Below are 23444 nucleotides of genomic sequence, written 5' to 3'. Positions count from 1 at the left end.
ACAAGTTGGTGTGCTTCTGTCCATGCCCCTCAGTTTGAGTGCTGGTGAGTCATGAGTCTTGAAATAGAAGTGTCGAAGGCTGCACAAAATAAGGTCAGGGCTACATGAAATAGGCAAGCAACAAAGAGGGAGAGTTAGAGAGAGTGAGAGAGAGAGAGCAAGGCCTCCAACCCCTAGAAGTGTCACCACACCCATTACCTCTGTCCATCTCCACCATTTGACATCATTTAGTTTACCCTCTCATTTTCCACATTATTATCAAACACTGTATCTCTTACCTGCATAACCGTGGCTTATGTCTAATAATGGTAATGCAACAACGCAAGCAGTGGCTCATTTGCTGCAACTGTTAAGGCTTTGTGTGGTTTTAATGGCTAATACTTAATGAGAGAGGGGCCTTGTGAGTTACGTGGTGCACCTTTAATGGTGGGGAAGACGGGCTGACGGTAAAGAGGGCGAAGAGATGCAGTGGCATCAGCAATTTGTGATGGACGAAGTACTGGAGCTATATAAATGGAAAAAGCAGCGACATACCTGTGGGATAGTCAAGAATATGATTATGTATATGCAACCGCCCCCATAATAAAAACCCTTTCAAACACAAATTTGCCCTCTCTTGCTCACATTAACCTGTACAGTGGGGTGGAATGCACACACACACACACACACACACACACACACACACACACACACACACACACACACACACTTACCTAAGGCTGTTCTAGAGGTTTTTACCCGAGAGTGTTAATGAGGGGTCCTCACCCTAAGGATCCCCTCGTCTCCCAGAGCGCGGGGTCAGCGGGGCCACATTCTGAAACCGATAAATTAAACATCAGTGTATCTGTGCAGAAGTTATAAGTATTTCTCCTTCCATTCTGAACTGGAGTCAGAGTGACATGGGTGGCAGGGGCAAAAGGCCACGGGAAGAGTCCTCGACACATTTTGACACATGAGTAGATGATGATTGTCCCAATAATGGGATACGGGGTGAGGAGGATTTGTGGTGCTAGGATTTCACATTAGGCCAGTGAAATGATGTCCCCGCCACCCCAGTATAACACATGGGAACAGAGTGGGGATATACTGGGATATAGATGCTGTGGATTGAATTTATGGCTCTCTCTGTACACGACGGCATTCCATTAGGGTATACAGATTAATATGTCATGCTCTATGCATCATGTTACAACTTTGAGAACTTTTGCTCTAATATAGAGCAAATATTAACTTTTGAATGTGGATGGGTATGCCAATCTTTCGTTCCAAAACAGATGGTGCACCACAGTGTGGAAAATAATTTTCCACAAAAAAGTGACTAACTCAAAGGTCCCATCCATCTCTTTCTGTCACTTGAGAATTCATCTTTTTAAGATCTGATGCTGCATGGCTAAATGGGGCGTTTAATAAAAACAGTTTGGTGGGATACTAAAAAGATAGAGAAATAGAAAGACATTTCAGTTCTTGTGAATCTGTGTTGTGATGACAAATTGGTCACGCTAAAGCTCCGTAAACCATTATAAACAAATCTTGAAAAGGAACACTGAGAAACTTTTCTTTTGAAATAAAGTTACCAGCCTTCGACTGTCTTCGTTCAAAATAGAGCTCTTGCAATTTAATTTTGTGAAATTTTTAACAGGTTTCTCCACAGTGGAACATCTCAGTATCTGAGGCAAGAAATTTAGGGTGACACAATCACCTTTCACTTTCCCTCAATGCTACAAATTTTAACACAGTTTAATGAACACAGGGCGTTTCCCTCTCTATCGTCGACTGGCCCTGCATTGCCTGCAGGGGCCCGGCGCCTGGAGGCACCGCCGCAGCACCACCACAATCTCCGAGATGCAGGAGTGCCACAGGGATGAGGAGGTATTTCTCTGTGATTAAGGACAGATTATTATTGAGTGAACCGTGACACTCAGTCAGGAGAGGAAATAACCCAGTTGTTGTTTCCGAAAATCTGCCGGGAAATGTTTTTCCAAGCAACTCACCAGAACCCAATGGCCGGTCAGCATGGACACAATAAAACACTGCAGCGGATAATGACATGCTTTTTTTGGCCGGGAGTTTGGGCAGATGTGCGTAAGTGATGCGATGCATGTCCCATGTGCCAGTAAGTCAACTCACCGCCTACACCAACTGCACCGCTGAAGCCCCTCCCCATAGTTGAGGCGCCGTTAGAAAGACTCGGTATGGACCTCATCAGGCCGTTAGACAGCAGTGCCTGCAGTCATGGTTTTGTGTTTGTGCTCGTGGACTATACAACCTGGTACGTGACGCGGTGCCAATGCCCAGTATTACGGCCAGAAGTGTGGCCCAGATATTATTTCAGGTCATCACCCAAGTTGGAATTTCCAAAGGAAATCCTGACCAACCAGGGCACTTATTCTCTCTCGTGTACATTTTGGGAACATTATCAGCTGGTGGGCGTCTGACCAGTGTGTACCACCCCCAGACCAACGGCCTGGTGGATCGGTTCAGTAAGATGCTGAAGAACATTGTTCTTAAGTTTGTATATGACGATAGCCATAATTGGGATAATCTACAATGTATTGGGATATTGTCCCTGCTTAGGATTCAGAAGGGAGAGTTTCTTGTTCATTCTGGGTTTGAAACTGTCCAAGTGGCCCTTCAAGTAACATTTTCAGTCTTTCTTCTTTTCTTTCTGATTTTTGCTCATAATTATTACTGCACCTAACATGTCTCCTTCGCTGTCACTGGAACACTAATTGATTTATTTCCATTCTCCCCTTGCCTCTGCACTCGTTTAGCACCGTCATGAAGTCGGAGCGTTAGAACAAAGGTCAAATTAACAGGAGATCAAAGTTTTGTTCCAAGGCTGAGAACCACATGCTTTTATCTCTACCTCACTCGGGGCAGGAGGGGTGAAAGGCCACACAACCCTTTTGGAGTTGGTCTTTACTCTATCTCAAGGGTACTTTCTGGGAATTTGATATCGTGAATGAATGTTGAATAAGAGACAGCAGAGGCATTAAGAGTTGCCCAAAGCAGAGAGAGAGAGAGAGAGAGAGAGAAAGAGTGGGAGAGAGTGAGAGAGAGAAAGAGAGAAAGATCACAAACATTCAAACATTAGACTGAACTTGAGATTTGGCTTTGAAGCAGAAAAGCATGAACACTCTGGTGTTCACATTCATGAGGAGCAGAATTGGGAGGTTGGTTTATTTGGGTTTGAATCAATTCTCTGCATTCAGGCATAGCCCCCTTGTAATCATGTATCGCTTGAGGAGGGGTAGGTTTGTTTTGTGGAGAGTAAAGGGGCTTTCACACAGGATGCCCTGTGCCGAGCTCTAAACTCCATTGTTGTGTATTTCTTGTGCTGGCACATCACACGGCTAATCCGAGTGACCTTAAGGGAATATCTTCCAGACCTCCATTCTTAAAAAGAAACAAAACAAACAAAGGCAACAAAAGATTGGTGCTGCTTGTCAGGATGGATAACTGATTCATGTTGACTCTAAACGTAGGCTGTAGTCACTCAGCCGCAAAGAGGCAGAACAAGTGTGAAGAAATTGATTTATTCACAGTAAGTGGCCATGTCATCTGGGATAATCATATGTTGTGTGTCACTTTTTGTCAAGTATAGTTTTAACATGAAATTAAGTGTTTAACTTTTCCAGTTAAAATGTTCTATTAATTGTTTTAGTAGGAGGCTACATTTTACACAAGCAGTTGGCAGAAAGCTGGAGGGAGTGTAGGACAGTAGTCAGGAGTATAAAGGTGTGTAGCAAAACTACCCTCCCAGATCCTCGGACACCTCAGATGAGTGGATTAACCTCTGTCTCCTACTTGGGAGAGAAGGAGATGATAGACTGCGTTATCACCGTGATTCCATCACAATATTTCCCTGGCATCAGTTTGGTGTCACGGGTATGTGGTGTGGGGGTGGTGTGGTTTGAGTAGCCACACCTGTCTTAGGTCTAGGTAATTCAGGATGAGAGTGGCTGTATGCCTGTTGCTCGTTAGACCAACCAACGATCAACAGGTAAAACCCCTATCCCAGCACACACCCACAGAGAGGAGCCCTTGTTATGACATGCAATTCCATATGCTCCGGGCTTGTTCCACCTTGCCGACTTTCTACAATAAAACTGGTACTTTTCAACCCCATTTGTGTCTCTGTGTCGGAGGGCCCTGAAAACGCCACCCGGGTGGTGTGTGGCAGGCAAAACTGCCACAATGCCCATGTCAAGGGAGGGACAATAGACTATGTATGCACATCATGGCTTCATTATATCATAATAAAACAAGATAATTGTGATCAAATGCAAAGGTCTTATAGATGTACAAAAAGAGACCCTAATGCCCCTTGACAATGATGGAATATGATAGACTGTCACAGAAAAGTACACAGACACAGTGGTACCTGCTGATCACATGAAGTAGGCAGGCTTCTGATTTTGACTCACCTTTTATGTATATATATAACATATATATATAAATAAAAGGTCAGTAAAAAAAATTAAAAAAAATAAAAAATTATATATATATACATATATATATATACACTACCGACCAGAAGTTTTAGAACACCTCCAATATTGCATTTTTGATTGAAATTTACACAGTTTAATATCTCAATGTACTCTAAAATTAAAGCATAAAACAAATAAACAATAGGAGATAAAAATAAATAAATCATGGAATCGTTTTTGTTTAACAAAATTTTATCTAAATGTTTGACTCATCAAAGTAGCCACATTATGCAGATATAACAGCCTAAAACACTTGTGGCATTCTTTCTACAATGGAAATTAAATATTGTTGGGAAAGTTCTTCCCAACACCGTTGCAGAACTTCCCACAAATGGGTTGAACTTGTAGGTTCCTTTGCTTTGTCCACTGACAACTTGGCTTTCTATGTAATTTCTCGAAAGGGAAGACCTACACTTTTAAGGGTTATAATGGTCTATCTTTCTTTGTTAATTGCCTTTTTTCTCGCCATTATGATAGTAATATACTACTTCCTGCACTGCAATATTGTCCAAATAATGCTTCAGGGGGTGAAATAACAGTCTGTTCCAACACTGCTTTTATACAGACAGAGGGTTTGTAAGTAATCAGTGAAAGTTGGGACACCTGTAGGAATTGTTTGCATCAACTTTCAAGACTTAATTTATTTCTATTGCTGCAGAACAGCTGTTAGTGGTTAACCCATTGCTTGTTCCCTGAAAAAGGTTTTTTTTATAGCTCTGAATTTCCATTATTTTTCAGTTTTTGGTAACCTAAAGTTTATTCCTTACCCTTGATCCATTTCAGGTTATTCAATGGACTTAAACTGCTTAGATTTCAATAAAAAACTGGAAAAATGGGGGTGTTAAAACTTGACCGGTAGTGTGTATATATTATTAGACCTGTTGCAAAGAAAAAGGTGAAGTTAATGTCAGGTCCAGTGTAATGATCAGTTAAAGCACAGCCCCCATGTTAAGGTATTATGAGAACCAGTAATCATCATAATGCATTATATTTTTAATTTAATTATTTTTAATAATTTATTATTTTATATTTTATTTCCTTTGCTTCATGAATGGGTTTTCGTTCATTCATTCATTCATTCAGTCATTCACAGACAAAGAAAGACAGCAAGATCCCAGTAATTTCAAAGGTGAATGTGAAGTATTGCACTGTATCATAGTTAGTGATTGTAGGGGATGGTGTGTGAATATGCATTTGGGAATGTATTCGGTGGTGGGCCACTGTGTGTGTCAAAGTGTCAGGCAGTTTTTCAATCGCAGCCCAACCATGTATCATTTGGGATATGAGAACCGGATGCTGGAAACAATCAGCAGAGGACGCTCCACTTCTCCTCATCACAGCCTGGGCATGTGTTAACGTGGTGAAAAGTGTGTGTGTGTGTGTGTGTGTGTGTGTGTGTGTGTGTGTGTGTGTGTGTGTGTGTGTGTGCGTGTGTGTGTGTGTGTGTGTGTGTGTGTCTGTTTGTGTGTGTGTGTGTGTGTGTGTGTGTGTGTGTGCGTTAGGCAAAGAGGGGTGGAGTGTTGGGGTCTGAAATATTTCTACGCTGCCTCAGCTTCCAAATTCCTACTCCTCCTGAATTCCTTCCCTGATGACACACTTTTGCATGCACACACGGGCAGATAGCCTGTACTGGTCCTATCCTTGTTGAATTTACTTATCTTTGTTGTGCTTGCTTGATTTGCCACCCAACTTCATCACCACTGTTTCTGTGACATTTGAGCTTCGCTGAAGAGGGGCTAGTTAATTGTGTGTGTGTAAGACGTCCGACGGTGAGTGTACATGACTTCTCCCCATTGGCATTGATGTAGAAAGTCGGTAATATGTCGTGCCGCCTCCAAGCAGCAGAAGGGGTCCCTATGCCCCCCCAAACTCGGCAGCCCCATGGACAACCTACGGCTGCAGGAAAACCCGGAGTACCCTGCCCTGCGGCCACAGATGTAATCTATTAATAACTGCAACCATTGGGATGTGGTGAGATTATCTCTCTTTTTCCAATTGAGTAATATTGTTCTCTTGGCAATTGTCAAGGCGATCAAAATGGGTTGGTGGTGTTTCAGTGGTGGGTCGACTGAGGAGAGGTCACCGAGAAGACATATAGACGGGGAGACTGGAATGCTGCGACCCAGGAGGGTTGATAGCTTCTTGGTGATGTTGGTCCAGAATGCTAGGATAGGTGGGCAGAGCCAGAAGCCATGAAAGTAGTCATCTCTGGTATCAAGGGAACACCGATCCCGGAACACCGGAACACCACTGATATTATACCTTTGGGTTAAGGTTGGGAAGGATATAAGCAAATTGTTTTAAAAAATGTGTTCCAGATGAGAAATTCCTTGTCTTTTCCAAGACCTAAAGATTATTGGTCTGTTTTTGACCAAGAAATCTGGGTTGTGCCAGATTGGCGTGAATTTGTTTGGAGATAAAGTGTGACCACTGAGTTTGAGGAATTTCCACCAGGCTGACCGAGTTGTTGCGATAAATGGGTTTTTAAAGCAATTATGTTTCCTTATAGGTTCAGTAAGGAATGGGAGATCAGATAATGTAACTCCTGACATTCAGATTGTTCAATAACTCGCCATTAATGGGCCAATTGTTGCTCTGGTTGTAATCATTTAATTAAAAATTGAAGATGGTTTGCTAGATAGTAGTATCTAAAGTTTGGGGCCGCTAAGCCTCCACAGTCTTGGTTTTTCTGTAGTGTTGCTAGTTTAATTCTCGGTTTCTTGTATTTCCAATATAATTTGTTGACTATTGAGTCTAGAGGATTAAACCAATGTACTGTTGGTTGCACTGGGGTCATTGAAAATATATAGTTTATTTTTGGAAGTACAAAGTCAATACCTTGACTTACCACTTTAATTCATTCTATAAGAATGGTCGTATATTAAAACAGTCGTATGTCGAAGCAATATTTCCCATATAAATTATGAAACCATTAAGGGTGAAATAAACAAAATACACAGCACAAACACAGTAAATATGAAAAAAATATCGATAAGCCACGAACTACGTGCACACATGATAGGTTGCCCCCTGACTGACTGCTGACTGGCCGCAAATGCACCAACTGCAAATTTCCGCGGTGGTGTCTTGGAGCAGTCGGTTGCAAGTCGATACAAATTTTCGCGACTATTGCTACTCGTATCTTGGATTATTCGTAAGCAGATGCAGTCGTAAGTCCAAGTACCACTGTAAATTAATTTTCACTGCTGCTGTCCTACCAATTAGTGCGATGGGTAGGTTGTTCCAAAAATGAGGTCTTCTTCAATGGATTTGAGCAATGGAGTGAAGTTAAGGGTAAACAAATCTGATAGATTGGAGGAGATATCAATACCAAGGTATCTAATATTGCCCGTTGTGATGGTTAAGTGAAGTTTCTGGGTTGCAGCATTACAGTCCCCCTGCACTGAGCGGTAAGACTGTGGTTTAAGTCCAAATTATTAAATAGTCTGAGATATCTGAGAATTTAGATATAAGGTTGAACACTTCTGGTCGGGATGATATTGGGTTCCGGATGTACAACAGGATATCGTTTGCATACAAACTGACTTTGTGAACAGAGTTTCCTGTTTGTATGCCTACAATAGTACTGTTTTGACAGATAGCCCCCGCGAGGGGTTCAATAAAGATGGCGAATAGTAAAGGGGAGAGCAGACATCCTTGTCTTGTGCCACGTTTGCATTGTAGAGTGAAACGCTGTGAAGTGTAACCATTGGTGATGACAGAAGCAGATGGAGAGTTGTAGAGGATTCTGATCCATTGAATGAGGGACTCTCCAAATCCAAATTTGGCTTTGGAAAAGAGATATGTCAAATTTACTCTATCAAATGCTTTTTCTGCATCCAAAGAGGCAATAATAGTATTAAAGTTGTTCCTTTGAGATATGCTGATCAGACTGAATAAACAACACATATTGCTGGATGAGTGTCTGCCTTTGACAAAGCCTGTTTGGTCTGGGTGAATTATAAATGGAATTACTTTTTCAATTCTGTTGGTTAGTGTTTTACTTATAATCTTAAGGTCCCAATTAACAAGGCTTATGGGTCTGTAACTGGAGGTGAGGGTTGGGTCCTTCTTGGGTTTGAGCAAAACCGAAATGAGAGCAATATTCATGTGCGGAGGCATGGTGGAGGTTGACTTGACCTCTGTAACCATTCTGATGAAAAATGGGGAGATAAGTGGCCAGAAGTGTTTATAAAATTCCACTGGGTAGCCATCTGATCCAGGTGATTTATTGTTGGGCAAAGAGAAGAGCGCTTTCCTGAGTTCTTCAAGAGTAAGTGGTTGATCTAAGGTGGTAGCCTGCTCCGTCAAAAGTTTAGGAAGGTCAATATCATCAAGGAATGAGTGAATGTTTGATATATTCGATTCATTATCCGAGTGATATAGGTTCTTATAAAAGTCTCTAAATATGTTGTTGATGTCTTGCGGACAGTATGTTATTCTACCCTGGGGATCTTTGATGGCTCTAATAAGTAAATTTTTCTCTATCACGTTTCAATTGATTGGCAAGAAATTTACCTGATTTGTCATTGAATTCAAAATAATTTTCTCTTGTTCGTTCCATAAGGAATAGTGTATTTTGATGGATGATAGTATCAAGTTGAGATGTAATTGTCCTGATCTCAGTTCGGATTTGCTCAGAAGATTAGTGGGCTTGTTGGGAGTGCAACTCCTTTAGTCGCTGTTCGAGTTTATTTTGGCATTCTTGTCCTTTCTTTTTCTTGTGAGTGGAGAATGAAATAATAATACCTCTTGGAACTGCCTTAGCTGTTTCCCAAAGTAAGCATGGTGATATTTCTGGGGAGTCATTCAGTTCAATGAAGGAAGTCCATTCTCTCGAAAAGAAATGGTTAAATTCTTTATCCGTCAAAAGTGAGGTGTTAAACCGCCACCTGCCGGGAGGGTTACGCTTTGTTTCATTTATCAGGTTGAAACTAATCGGCCCGTGATCGGAAATTACAATTAGTAGAGCAAGATCACTCATATATTGTTTTATAGTGTCTGACGAACGCCAGGATTTGGGAATATTTCTGGCTTGATCTAAATTTGGATCCAGTACTGTGCTGAAGTCTCCTCCCAATATGATAACTGATTCAGAATATATTGTGAAAGAAATTTGGGTCCTCCTCATTGGGGCCATAAATATTAGCAATGGTTAATTTGATGTTAGCTAAAATCACATTAATCATTATGTAACACCCTTCTGGGTCTGATATTGTGGTTTTATTTTGATAGGGGATACTTTATTGATCAATATAGATACACCTCTGAGTTGTATGATGTGGAAAACCTCTGATAAACCCATTTAGCTTTGAGTTTGAGGTGCTCAGATGCAATGAGGTGGGTTTCTTGCAGATGACAGAAGCTGGGGTTCACCATGGCGAGGTGAGTTAGGATTTTGCTAGGTTTAGCAGTTGAGCCCAAGCCTCTCACATTCCAACTGACAAACTTAATGGGTTTCATTGAAGCTAGTTAGGGGGTGATGGCACAGTGCATCCAAGGCAATAGCTATACTACCGTTCCCATGCTTTCCCATACATTAAGTCTGGGATTTCCTCATTTACATTCCTTTGTAGGAAGTTTGTAGGGATACATAACTACACAAACAAATGACAAGTAGACGAAGATAAACACAGAACATTGCCTGATTAGACATACATAAACTGAAAGACTTCATAGAGTGAGAGTGATAGGAGAAGTAAGGAGAGAGGGATTAGGGAGGTGAAATGATGAGACAAGTACGGAGGGGGAATTAGGAAGGTGAGATGAGAGTGAGCGATATTTTAAATCCTGACATAGATTGCCTATTCCTACATCTTGCAGTATATAATAACCAGAATTACAAGAATGCATACATTATGATCAGAATAACCAGGGTGTGGTGGAGAGTCTCGGTATAACAGACCGACACCGTCATTGTTGATGATGTCCTTGGTATCTGCCTCGTCCCCTTTCTTGTGGAAAGCGAATAGACACTTCGTCCTCGTTCCAGTCGCCCTCCAGTCTGTTAGGGCAGGTAGTAGCACCTGAACGTACGGTCACTGCCGTATCCTGATCCTCCTCGGCCTGGTGCATTCTCTTGTCTGCCTGGTCGTCCTCATCCTCTTCTGCAACCTCATTGGTTACTCTCATAGAAAGACAGTTGAGCCATTTGAAAACTATCAGCAGTCACATCACGGCGTACATTTTTTACTACTTTTTGTCTATTATAGTGGGATACAGCATGTATCATGTGGCGTTAAATTTGACGAGTCGAAACACCCTCGTACCCTATACAGGTGGTACAGGCCATCCTTTTGATTTCTAGCTGAAGACCTTTAATAAGGGCATTCTTCAGCTGTTGCTCATACAGGCTATCGACATCTCCGGGGGGCCGCCTTAGACCACTATGTTGATTGAAGAGACGCACAAGGCGTTCAAAGTACTCGTCCAGGCTTTCATCTTCTTTCTTTTTACAAGCTCTTATCTTATCCCACATCATGATAGAGGGGTGCGTTACGATAATTCGTCCAAGTACTAGTTCAAGTTGAAGCATATATGGAGACCCTACAGTGGGATCATAAACTACAGTGTCTTCCCATCCCGCATTCACGTCTTGCCATCCTTATCCTAAACCTTTCATGAAGATTTGTTGTAACTCATATGATGTTGGACGGTGCTGTTGTACTAACCGTTGGATGGCAGTGGTGTATCCTTCTCCATTTCCATTTGGAAGATCTCCGATCGCCAGGGCCATTTCTTGTATCTTCCATAGCCAATAGACTAGGATTGGATTACCACCCGCCTGGGGATTAGGACACTCCACCATGAAAATTCACAATGGAATTCCTCCATCTTTTCCATCAGGTTAGAGGGAACTATTGGACACTGGAATATCGGTCCTAATTGGCTTCTGGTGCAGTGGGCAACAAGTGAGAAGAGTTCTCTGCCCTTCCCTCCATGTTCTTGTTGGAAATCCTGGGGAGAAGATGAACAAGGACTGGGGGAAGACAGATTCTCTGTGGCCCCAGAACATTTACCATCTGATGAGTGGTATCACCTCGTTCCTGCTTTGTCTCCCTATTTTGTGCTTCTTTTACCCATGCATCATTCGCTTTCCAATCTACTTTTCCTTTTATATTCTTCTTTCCCTTCTCAAAACATTCCAGTTTCCCCCTCACTTGTGAAACCAAACTACAACAATTGTGTCGTAGTTGGTTTAAACTAAAACTGCCGTTAGTTGAAAAACCCAGGTTCTTCCGTAATTGTAATTGTTGTACCATGTCACTCCTATGTTTGTCAACCATACATTTCGCCGGACCGGCCCATTCTGTTCTCGGAGTGGTTTTCGTATAGAACACTCCCATTTCAGCATGCAATTGGATCCGGGAAAGATGGAGAGAATAAAGAGAAAAAAAGAAAAAAGGTTATTCCCACATTCAGATTTGTCTCTTTTAGTTATTCACAAATAAATTAAAAGCCTTGCAGTATCCTTTCCAGCAATCCCACCAGATATTTATATTATAACACTGCTGTTTCATCTTGGACTCATGTGTGTGCTAGTTTAACATGTTATGTATAACATTCATACCACGTTTATCTTGCGTTTATTGAAACACACACACTACGCTTATCTTCGTTTATGCATTCGCTTGTTTCATTGAGATTTTTATCAGGCAGGTATCTAGCATACCCCAAGATACTGATAAAATCGCTCCAAACTCATCTCATGCATACATGCTCCAGAGTGATCCATCGGCCAGGCAGTCATACGCCCAAGACACCAATTGGATCACACAGGATTCATGTGAAAGTGTATTACTGCCAATTAAGTAAATACAAAACAAAGAGAATAAAAGAAAAAACAAACAAAAACCCTATTGGAGTACCAGGCAAAAATTAATAATGGTGGGAAGAACAGTAAGCAGTATTCAAAACTTCATGAGGCTTACTAAAAAGTAAGCCACGAAAACTGGACCACCAGTACCTTCAAAATAAAATAAAATAAAAATAAATAAAAACAATAAATAAAAAGACATTTATATATCTTTTTCTAAATCACATGAGAGTGTTTTTATTTCCAAACATTTATCCCATACACCCCACGACCAATAGGAATGGACGCCAACCTGTGTCCCATACACCGCACGACCGACAGGTGGCTTTATTTATTATGATCAATTTTACTTTAATTATATATTTATTTTATTTTATTTTTAAAACACCAGAAGTTCCTCACCTACGCTCAACGCTTTTGCTAGGAATGAGAGCACTCCTGTGCTTTCTTGCCCTTAACGCTTTTGCTAGGAGTGATCAAGAATAATGTAGAATAATTAGGCATTCAATACTGTCGACTTTATTATTGAATAACATAAAAAGGTTAATAAAAAAACAAAAACCATGATTCTCTTGATCGATGCAATATTGGCCACTTCCACAGTTCTCCAGACCAATTATCCAACGCCCCTTCCTAACCTGGGCAGTTGGCGACACGTTTGTCTGAGGGGGGATGGCTTTCTGATTTTAACAAAGCTTCTTCAACGATCCTCTAGATCCTCTACAATCTTTTAGCTTTCTCAGAGCTACTTCCTTCAAACTTCCCTGATCGGTACAATATCTAAGCTTACTCAAAGCTTTTCTTAATCGGTATAATATCTCATTAAGTCCTCACCTTAATTTGTTCAGGAACTTGTTTTGTCCTTGCTGGATCTGCTGTCATGTCCAGACGACTCCTTCTTGGATGTCTTGACGATGACTGCCGTTGCGCACACAACCTGGGCATGAAGAGGTCCAACAAAGTCAAGCAGAGAATCTCATCATCATCGCCAGATTGTTGGGTAAATTCTCCTGCGTGGTTGGTGAGGTTAATCTGCCCGCTACAGGAATACAAAACTGAGAGTATTAAAGATATTTATTCTGCAGAATAAAGAGAAAGATACAGATCAGCTTCAAAGCAGTGGTCATGATCAGTCTACCTCTACTTCACTTGAAGAGGCCTTAATAGTCATGAGGGGTTGTGTCCCATTCTGAGACTAGACATATGATTCGCTGCTGTCGTCAGTAACAGCTGAGAACATGTTTTAACAAAGAAAAACATTGAACACTTTCGGTGCTGAGAAAGCATACGTTGAGTGTTTACACAAATGGTCCTTTTACAAGATAATGACTAAAACATTTGTTCCAGTGGTATGCAGGAATGTAAGATGTCCTGAGAAAGAGTCGAGCGTCACCAAACAAACATATGCCTCAGCATATGTGGTAGAATTATATCATTCATTAACATTGATCATAATTTTTCCCTCACAATATACATACTTTCATACATATATGCAGTGAAACGCACCCAGAGATGATACAAAATAATTACAAAACCGAACACAATAGCTAACCTAATTCCTACCAAGCTAACTAACTGAAACAAACTGATTCATAAAATGTAATTCAGTTATTGAATAGAATAATATAATTTAAATAAATTAAAAATAAAATAAGACTCAAAAAGATAATTCAAAGTGGGGGTACAAAATAGAAGAGAATAGAGTTATGTAAATGGGATAGGCTATTTGTATATACAAATATGTGCAGTAAAGTGAATAAAGTGAGTATGGAGATATGCAGTACAGTAAACAACAGTACAACACAGCAATACAGTAACGCCGCACAGAACAGCAATACAGCGCAGTATGCTATAACACAGTACAGTGATACAGTATGCAGAATAGTATGCAGTAACCCAGAACAGCGATACAGTATGCAGTACAGTATGCTACATACAGTACAGAAGGCAGTGGGGCCTGTGTGATTGACTCAGCGCTTTTTGTTCGGACTCCTGGTGAGTTCAGCATTGACAGTCCTTACGGCTTGCAGGAAGAAACTTCCTCCAAGTCTCTCTGTCCTCGCTGTGTTACTGCAGAGGCGCTTGCCCGACTGCAGCAGCTGGAACAGTCCGATGTTGGGGTGATGAGGATCCTTCATGATCCTGTGGGCTCTGCTACCACACCTCCTGGTGCATAAGTCCTGCAGGGCGGGCAGGGTAGTACCAGTGGTACGTTTGGCTGAACGCATCACCCTCTGCAGGCTCACCTGTCCTGAGCAATGCAGTTCCCAAACCAGGCAGTGGTGTTGCCTGTCGGATGCTCTCAACCGCTCCAGAGTTGCCAATCAACTCTGGAGCGGTTGAGAGCATCCGACATGATTGGCTTGAGGATCCTCACAGAGAGCCTGAATTTCTTTAGATGCCTGAGGTGTTAAAGATGCTGCCTAGCCTTTCTCACCAGAGTGCCTGTATGTAAAGTCCATGTTAAATCCTCCGTGGTGTGGACTCCCAGGTACTTGAAGCTGCTCACCGTGTCAACAGAAGTCCCATTAATCACCAAGGGCACATGCGTCCTTGGTGATTCCTCCTAAAGTCCACAATCAGCACTTTAGTTTTGTTGACGTTCAGGAGGAGGCTGTTGTCCTGGTTCCAGAGTGACAGGTCAGCCACCTCCTCATGGTAGGCCTTCTCATCGTCGTCAGTGATCAGGCCCACCACAACTTTGCGTCAGCAAACTTGATGAAAGTGTTGGAGCTGGACCTGGCCACAAAGTCATGTGTGTACAGGGAGTACAGTAGGGCACTGAGGACGCAGCCCTGGGGGGATCCTGTGTTCAAGCTGGGGAGTTGGACATGTGCCCCCCACCCTAACCACCTGGGGCAGGGCTGAGAGGAAGTCCAGGATCCAGGCCCCTATTGGAGTGTTTAGTCCTTGCTCCCGCAGCTTGACGGCCAGTCTGGTGGGGACTATTGAATTGAAAGGTGATTTATAGTTGATGAACAACAATCGCACATAGGCCCCCTTCCAGCCATACAGGTGCGTGAGCGTGGTGTGCGGTACCTGGGAGACCACATCGTCCATGGATCTGTTCAGCCAGTTCGCGAACTGCAGCGGGTCCAAGGTGCGGGGGAGGGAGGCTCGGATGTAATCCTTAATCAGCCTCTCAAAGCACTTTATGACCACCGAGGTAAGGGACACCGGGCGGTAGTCATTCAGGCAGGCTGAAGAGGCGATCTTTGGGATAGGAAGGATGGTGGACCTCTTGAAGCAGGACGGGACCACCGACTCAGCCAGGGAGGCATTGAATATCCTAGTGAACACTGGGGCTAGCTGGTTAGCACAGGTAGTCACAACATTATTAATAGTACTCCTGATACTGTGGCATCATGCTTAACCAATAGAAATAACCCATTGTGCGACACCAGTAAAATAAGCATCGATAGCACCCCTGTAAAAGGGCACAGACTCACAAAGCAATAAGCGATAGGAGTCCCTAGGGGGTCCTCGATGTATAAAAGGCCCAGAACCAAATTTCGAATGGATTTGCGATCATAATCTGTCCCTGGTGTGCAATAAAAAAATAGAAATAAAAAAAATTAAATAAAATGTAGATTGGATCAATAACATTTACTATAATCAGCAACTGTTCGCCAACTACACATAATAACATGTTTGAGGCTCTCTGCGAGCAGTTAGATGCCACCCCCTGAGTTCCCTGGCAAAACCGTATGGCCATTGGTATGACGTCTACCCCCAATAATACCACCCCGGACAGAAAGTTGACCGTTGCCCTGTCAAAGGACAATACTGGCCACGACCAGTGGGATATGGATTGGTTTTATGGCCTGGCAGGACAATGGGATGGCAACATCACTAAATTCTGAATCATTCTCTGCATCGTCCTAGTTGTCCTAATACTCATCGGGTGTTGTGTTGCTCCGCAGGCTTGAGGTTTCATTTTGAAGGCTGTGTGGTGCAAAAAATTGTGGCATTATTGGCAGAACCTTTTTCGAGATTATAGAGCTTATTGTGCGTAATCACCGGGTGTCATGACATTTCACTGCATATATGTATGACCGTATGTACATGTATGTGACAAATAATCTCTTGAACTTGAACTTGAACTCGAACCTGATTTTTCCCCTTTGCTTACCTTCTACAAATACGCCCTCACCCCTGTCCTAGCTGGAAATAGTGATCAACGACTGGCTGTAGGCTACGCTCCGTGGTCCCCAGCGAGCCAGTCCGCTATAGCATGGAGCTCCTCAGTTAGATGTGGAGGTGGTGAAGAACTCAACATCCTGCTGGATGGCCTTCTGTCCTCTTTTCTTTCTTTGGTGGAGATGTCCCATCTCCAAGGGGGGGATTATGCAATTTTTTTGGTAATGATGGGTTGTCACACTCACCCCCATTTATTTTTACTTTCCATGTTACCATATCGGGTCATGTTATTTAGTCTCATAGCCAGTGACTATGCTTACGTGCAGGTGCACACAATGTTCCCCGGAGTGTTCCGAACATAATGATCTTTGTTGAACGTCAAACATGTGTCACAAAGCAATGTTCAGCGTTTACACTATTGACAGTAACTGCACCTTTTGTGACATTCGCCAGTCAAGGTCACCACAGAGACTATATAACCAGATGGCCCCAGAGATCAGGGCTGTCTTCTAGAACAGACCCACGGTGCATGTTCTTAAAACTTTGTACCAGTACTTAAAAAATAGCACTCATCTTCCAATCACTTCCAATCACTGTCTTTTCTCTCCTCAGTCCAGCTGTTCAGTCCACACTAAATTAACCATCAAGAGTTAGGGAGGATGTTTCTGTGGTTGTGGTTGTTCCTGTAAGTTCAGGGAATTACAGGAATTCCAGAGATAAGCGCAGACAAGGAGATGGGAGGAGAGACAACATAAAACAGACTGGTTATGTTGTTTTGGCGTTGGCTATGGCCTACAGTAACCTGTGTACTACCGGTAATAAAGTGTTGGCGAAACCGGCTAACTTCTCGTAGCCTTCTTACTGAGGGACGTTACATTTGGTAAAAAGCTTTGCCTACCATGTTTGCCTGCGTCATTGGCCGCCTTCTCCACAACGTGCTTAAAGGGGACTGCCATGACTGTTCCATGGCGAGAAAGATGGTGCCGGGGGATTGTTCCACGTTTAAGCAGGAGGAGGAAACTGACACACGGGGACATTACAGTGCTGCAGATGCTTGAAGGGCACAGAGAGCGGGTGAGAGAAATTACTAAGCGACTGGCTGCCGAGGCTGGAATGGGCTGCTCTGGCCGCTCTGGTGATGAACGTGAAAACAGCAGCAGCCAGAGTTACGGACATGACCAAATGTGTCAAGTCGCGTGAAGAAGTTTTCCCGCCCTCAATGAAAACTCCCAGATATGACGGCAAAGGTAATTGGAAAGCATTTCATGCCCAATTTCAACTGTTAGTCCTGGTCGGTAAGGGGTCCACTGAGGAGAAAGACCTCCAGCTAGCAATCTGCTTTACTGGTGATGCCTTTTCAAGCCTGCTGCTACTAAGCCCTGATGATATCTGCTAAATGTAATGTGAAATGTGAAATGTGAAATGATAGGAGTGACTATGATGCTTTAGTTGGAGCTTTAAGGAGGCGGTTTGGGCTATGCTAAGCAGCTAGCCAGCTTCACTCTGAACTGTGCAGCCGATAGCAATGACCTGGGGAGCCACTGAGAGATCTCGCCAACGATGAGGGGTTGGCCATGCTCAAATACTCCTTGCCATCCAGAGGGAGAATTAGACCCACCCTCAAATAGACTATTGTTCCCAAGCTTTGAAGCAAGAAGTGTTTCTGATTGGCTGTGAAAAACTGGGCAGTAACCGAGCAGTTACCAAGCTTCTAAAGTGTTTATCACTCATTGTGACATCATTCATGACACAGTTCACTGCACGGTATGATTTCACCATGATGTAAATAACACACAGAGAAGCAATGAATATCATTGAAAAGCTGTGTTTCTTTAGTTTTACGAGAATGTTTTGATATTTCAAACGATTCTTCCAGGAAATCTTACATAAACAGACAGCAAACTGCCATTCACTGGCGACACACTCAGCACAAAATGGTTAATTATCCTTGCGGACATTAGGCCTCATTCCATTATTAGTTCTTTATGGATATATACATGAATATTGGTATGCGCCTTCGGGAGAGAGTGCACCCTCTCCCAAAGGCGCATACCAATATTTAGGGATCGCCGTATGTGTTTACCGGTAGTGATCAATGATCTGTTAACTGAGCGTAATCAATGACTTATAACATGGTGTCCACTGGCAAGAGAAGCCCTTCTTTGATTATATGTTTTTGGTATTTTATTATTTTATTATATAAGTAATGAGCTGGAGCCACAACTTCATCAACAGACCAACTGTGTCAGGCGAGACCACCATGTCCAAATCCGCCACAGGCTTCCTCGCTACAAGCACCAAACAGCCTCCATGCAATTAATAACTGAAATTAAATGAATAAATAAAAAAAACATATCAATCCACTCTTTTTATTTAAGCCATTTAAATGTGATCCTCTGGAGAAAACGGCATTATGCTGGCTCACTCACTGCAGTGCAAAACTCTGGCAGACATGCAGTAGACAAGCGCAGTAGGGTCGGCTCCTTTTTCTTTGTATACCTCTTTGTCTGGCACAAATGCAAATGTATGCAAATTAGCACTCAGTTAGCACTGTATGTCATGACTTATGTATGTTGCATTACGAGGAATGAACTACAAGATCCTTGCCAATTATGGTTCCTTTTTTACTGTGTAATCGAATAGTCAGAAGAAAAGGCCACTGCCTCCATTTGATATGTCATCAAACGCTTCTGATCTTCCTCTAAAAGGCAACTTGTTCTCAGTCACATGGAAAAGTACCCTGGTCTCGTCAAGTCTTGCACGAGACAGCAGCTGGCTGTCGCCGAGTGTAGGATCATGTAGTTTAAACACTCTGCACGTGCAAATGTGTTCATGGTATCTATATATACCTATTCTCCTATGCACAGAAGTGATCTTATTCTGGATGCACCAGGAGACGCACAGGAAGCTGTGACAGCTGCAGAACTGTGTTAAATCTGGAAGCAGTCATTGGACCCTTGACCTAAAAACTGTGCACTAAGATCATTTCATTTTTATCATCATTTCAGCCCTTTCTGTGGCTGAAACACTTCACCGTTAAGCTCTTCCACATTGTTAGGCTTTTGTCCTCACAATTCCCACTTTTGTGTAAAACTTCCCATCTGTGTATATAGTATCTACCCTAAGCAGTTGCCCTTTCACCCGCCTGTTCATTTAAATAGGCACTGAAAAAAAGACCACTGCACCCCGGGTACTCATCTGTAGTCATTATATGTGGAGGTGGAAAGGATACATACATTGAAAATGCTACAGTGACTCATAAATGAATTTCATATATTGACACTAACAAATTGACAGCAATTAGTGGGTAACATTTCGTAGCGCACAACAAATTTCTCAACAAATCAAGCAAAAAGAGTAAAATAGAGAGAGAGTCCCTTGTCCCCCTCTTCTGGAGGAACAATATCGCTCCCTTTTGCCGTGAATATATAATGTCCCAGGACAGGGATTTGATGTTGGTCTGTGACCATGATGGATTCCTTCATCAATTCCCTCAGTAATTGGAATTATCTATATATATATATATATATATATATATATATATATATATATATATATATATATATATAAAAATAATACATTTGTCAAGAATATTGACGAAACAGGGTCCAAGGCATTGCTCGTGCAAATGCGTGTTTCCATCAGTGTGTGTACATTTCACTGTCTGGTCGATTGAATCTGTTTTCCCTGCCTCGGCCAACTGCTTTGCTGCCACCCCATGCATTTCTCGCCTGCATTGGTGAGCATGCATTCTTTTTGTCTCATCTGTTTGTCTGTCCTTTCCGCTAATCTCCTGTACGAGAGTTGGGAGAGATTGAGGTACAACTTTCCCAGCATGCCCCTGACTTCTCCTTGGGAATGTGTCAGAAGCAGGTGCTGGTGTGTGAGTGACTGTGATGAGGCCGCCTATATGCACATACGTATGTGATGAGTCCACCAGTGAGTGCACGGGGCTTGAGGCCCAGAGCCAGATCCCATGCTGATAGACTTACACCCCACCAGAACCGCCTGCACCACAGGCGAGCTGCCATGGGCCCCACGCCATCCCAAGGTGAGAATAGTTTGGACACCATACCGTAACCAGCAAGATTCCCCACCTGGCCACAAGCCCTGAGCACCCAGCCATACCCGGGTGCCCACTGGTGCAGGACACCCCGACATAAGCCCCCCCATTCACCACCGCCCGCAGAAAGCCAGCTATGTGGCCCCTCCACCACCACCATCAGCTGGGGTACCCGCCGCAGAGAAGCCACGCAGCAGGAGAAGGCCGACAGCCGCCTCTTGTACCACAACCCACACCGGCAAGCAGCCTCCAAGGGGCCCTGGAAAGCACCCAGTGGCGCTCCCCGCAGTCCTGCCAATTGGCAGCAGGCCAGAAACCACCCGGCACCAGGCATAAGCCGCCAGGACCCCGCTGGTCACCAACCACACCCCCACACCAATCCACCAGCGCCCCACCACCCCAGAAACACCTGTGGTCAATGTGTGCTGTTAGAAAATGCAGTTAAAACAGTGGGGCATGGGGGCGTGGGGGTGTGGGGGCGTGGGGGTGTGGGGGCGTCAGGGCGTCGGGGCGCGAGTCCTGTCAAACCCAAATCACTCGCACCCCTCCTGCCCTGCAGACCCTGTGTGTTGTTTGGAGTAAGATTTGTGCTGGTATGTATGTGTTCTAAGCCTATATGAGTGGGATTAAAATTGCCGAAGAGACGTGAAGCATGGCAGGGCAGGAGCCTGAGGTGCAAGATCACAGCCATGCACCACTTCCCTACCCACATAGCTTGCACCCCTGCCCTCCCGCGAACTAGGAGTGGGCCAATTAATCGGATGAAACGTCTATCCATTACGGATATTGTGTTTTGTTCCATTACAATTGACGTTCAATCATTTCGAGTTTATATCGGAGGATAGGAGGAGTCAAATTTTCTTATCAGTTTGTCTCATTGGGTATATCTGCTGTCCATCAATGACAAATACATTGCATGATCTAATCACATTTACCTGATAGGATCACTGCACTTATGATCCCTCCCACCCACAGTCCCTCCCCGAGGCATGTACAACATGAGGCTTAGTGCCTCTCCAGGTTCTGCAAATTCCTAGTTATCTGCCTATTTGTTTCAAGTCTGTTCACTCAGGACAGTATTGCAGACACATCTGCCGACAGAAATTTTTAGCATCTTACAATATTGATAACTTTTTCAGTGATCTCAAGCTCATTTCAGAGATATCAACATATCAGAGGCTATCAATCTGGCTACACCGACCGGAAGTGCTCGCAGGTGGCATCAAGATCATAAACAAAGGCTGGGGAAGAAAGGAGGGCTCAGGGCTAGGCTAAAGCTAAGTCCTCAGTGGCTATCTACCCAGCATTTTCTTTGCCAATGTTTGGTCTCTGGTGAACAAAATTGAGGAGGTGACGCTGTGGATCACCACTCACAAAAGGATTATGGACTGCAACATCATGATTTTCAAACAGCGGTGTTACCGATAGCGGCATCGAGCTACAATGGGGCGTTATGCCCAGGCAGATAGAACAGCTGATGACTAGAGGTGGGGGACTGTGCATTTATGTAAACAAAGCTTAGTGCACAGACACTACTATCAATCTCACTGCTCTGCTAACCTAGAGAGTCTTACGGTTAAGGTGCTGTTTAAGATGGGGGGATATAAGCAGCAGCACTGACACTACTAGCTAGTTGTTAGCATTAGCTAGCAGGTACTAACCTACTCATGTACCATTGCGTTCACCAGCTGCTAATAGCCAAATGTTACACATACATACATGTCTTCCCATTATTATTCACATTCTCTCCTTTTTTTCCCACAATAAATGCGAGTATCACACTTCACTGCCTATTTTGGCGACTTCCAGTTTTTCAGATTCCGGCCATCCGATCGTCACCAAGCACCAAGGATGTCCCCACAGCACCCACCCGACCACAGAGCCACTCTGAGACCCGAAAGACCCAAACACCATGACTTCGTCCCGACTTAGGAAGTCTTGATGGATGGAGAAATGTCATTAATAAGGTCACTATTTCTATGTGACTCCTCTCTTCCCCCCTTTCCCCGGTTCCGGCTCGTTCTCTCCCCATGTGTTCAATGGCAAGCTAGACAGACGCTGTCTTTATCACAAGCACCATTTAATCTGCTTTGGAAAATGCCGTCTACACAATTTGAGAGCTCTAATTGATTTATACAACATAATTACTCTGCTCTCGTGCGCCTCGTAAACTATAAACCTGGTCCCAAAAGCCTCTAATTAAAAGGGAACAGCATTTGTGGCTAATATAATTCATTATTTTCAAATTAGCGCCAGATAAGTTGTTGCAAAATAATCATCCAGTACACAAAGAATGATGTTTAGATGCTGGACGTTTGTTCTAGAATTGCTTGGTCACGCTATATCTAACTATCTAACTAAACAGGCTAGCGGATAAATGCCACAGAATTGAATCAGCATCACTGTTCCCTAGTGTTATCCAGAGTGTTGTCCTCCCTGATCTCCCAGCATTTATAATTATTTTCATGTTTTATTTTCAAGTGGTCATATCCTGATGCCATGTCACTAATATCCATGTAATTTCAGATGCGCCCATTCCCTTTTGCTTTGCCATCCGTCCCTTCCCTTCACCTGGTTTCCCTCGTCTGCAGCTCATTCCCTTGTCAGTCCATCAGTATAAATACCAGTCCACTTCCTTGTGTTCTCTGCCAGATTGTCTCTTCCATTGTCCTGAGCTTTCCCGCACAACTACATGATTCCTGTACCTTCTGATTCCCTGGACTCTGATTCTTTGCCTGTTTCCCTGGACCTGATTCTCTGCCTGTTCCCTGCTGGATAAGTTTGCCTTCTTTGACTAATCTTCTGGTTTCGACCCCTGCCTGTTTTTTGGAGTAAACCTTGTGTGACTTCTTAGCTGATTGTTTTTGTGTCGTGCTAATGGGTAAACATCCGTTCTAAGTCAGTGAGCACAAAAAGTATCAACAAAATCATA

The sequence above is a fragment of the Zeus faber genome, assembly GCF_960531495.2.
Source record: "Zeus faber genome assembly, chromosome: 18".
Classification (NCBI taxonomy): domain Eukaryota; kingdom Metazoa; phylum Chordata; class Actinopteri; order Zeiformes; family Zeidae; genus Zeus; species Zeus faber.
The sequence above is the reverse complement of the archived record's forward strand: the minus strand, read 5'-3'. Positions refer to the sequence as shown.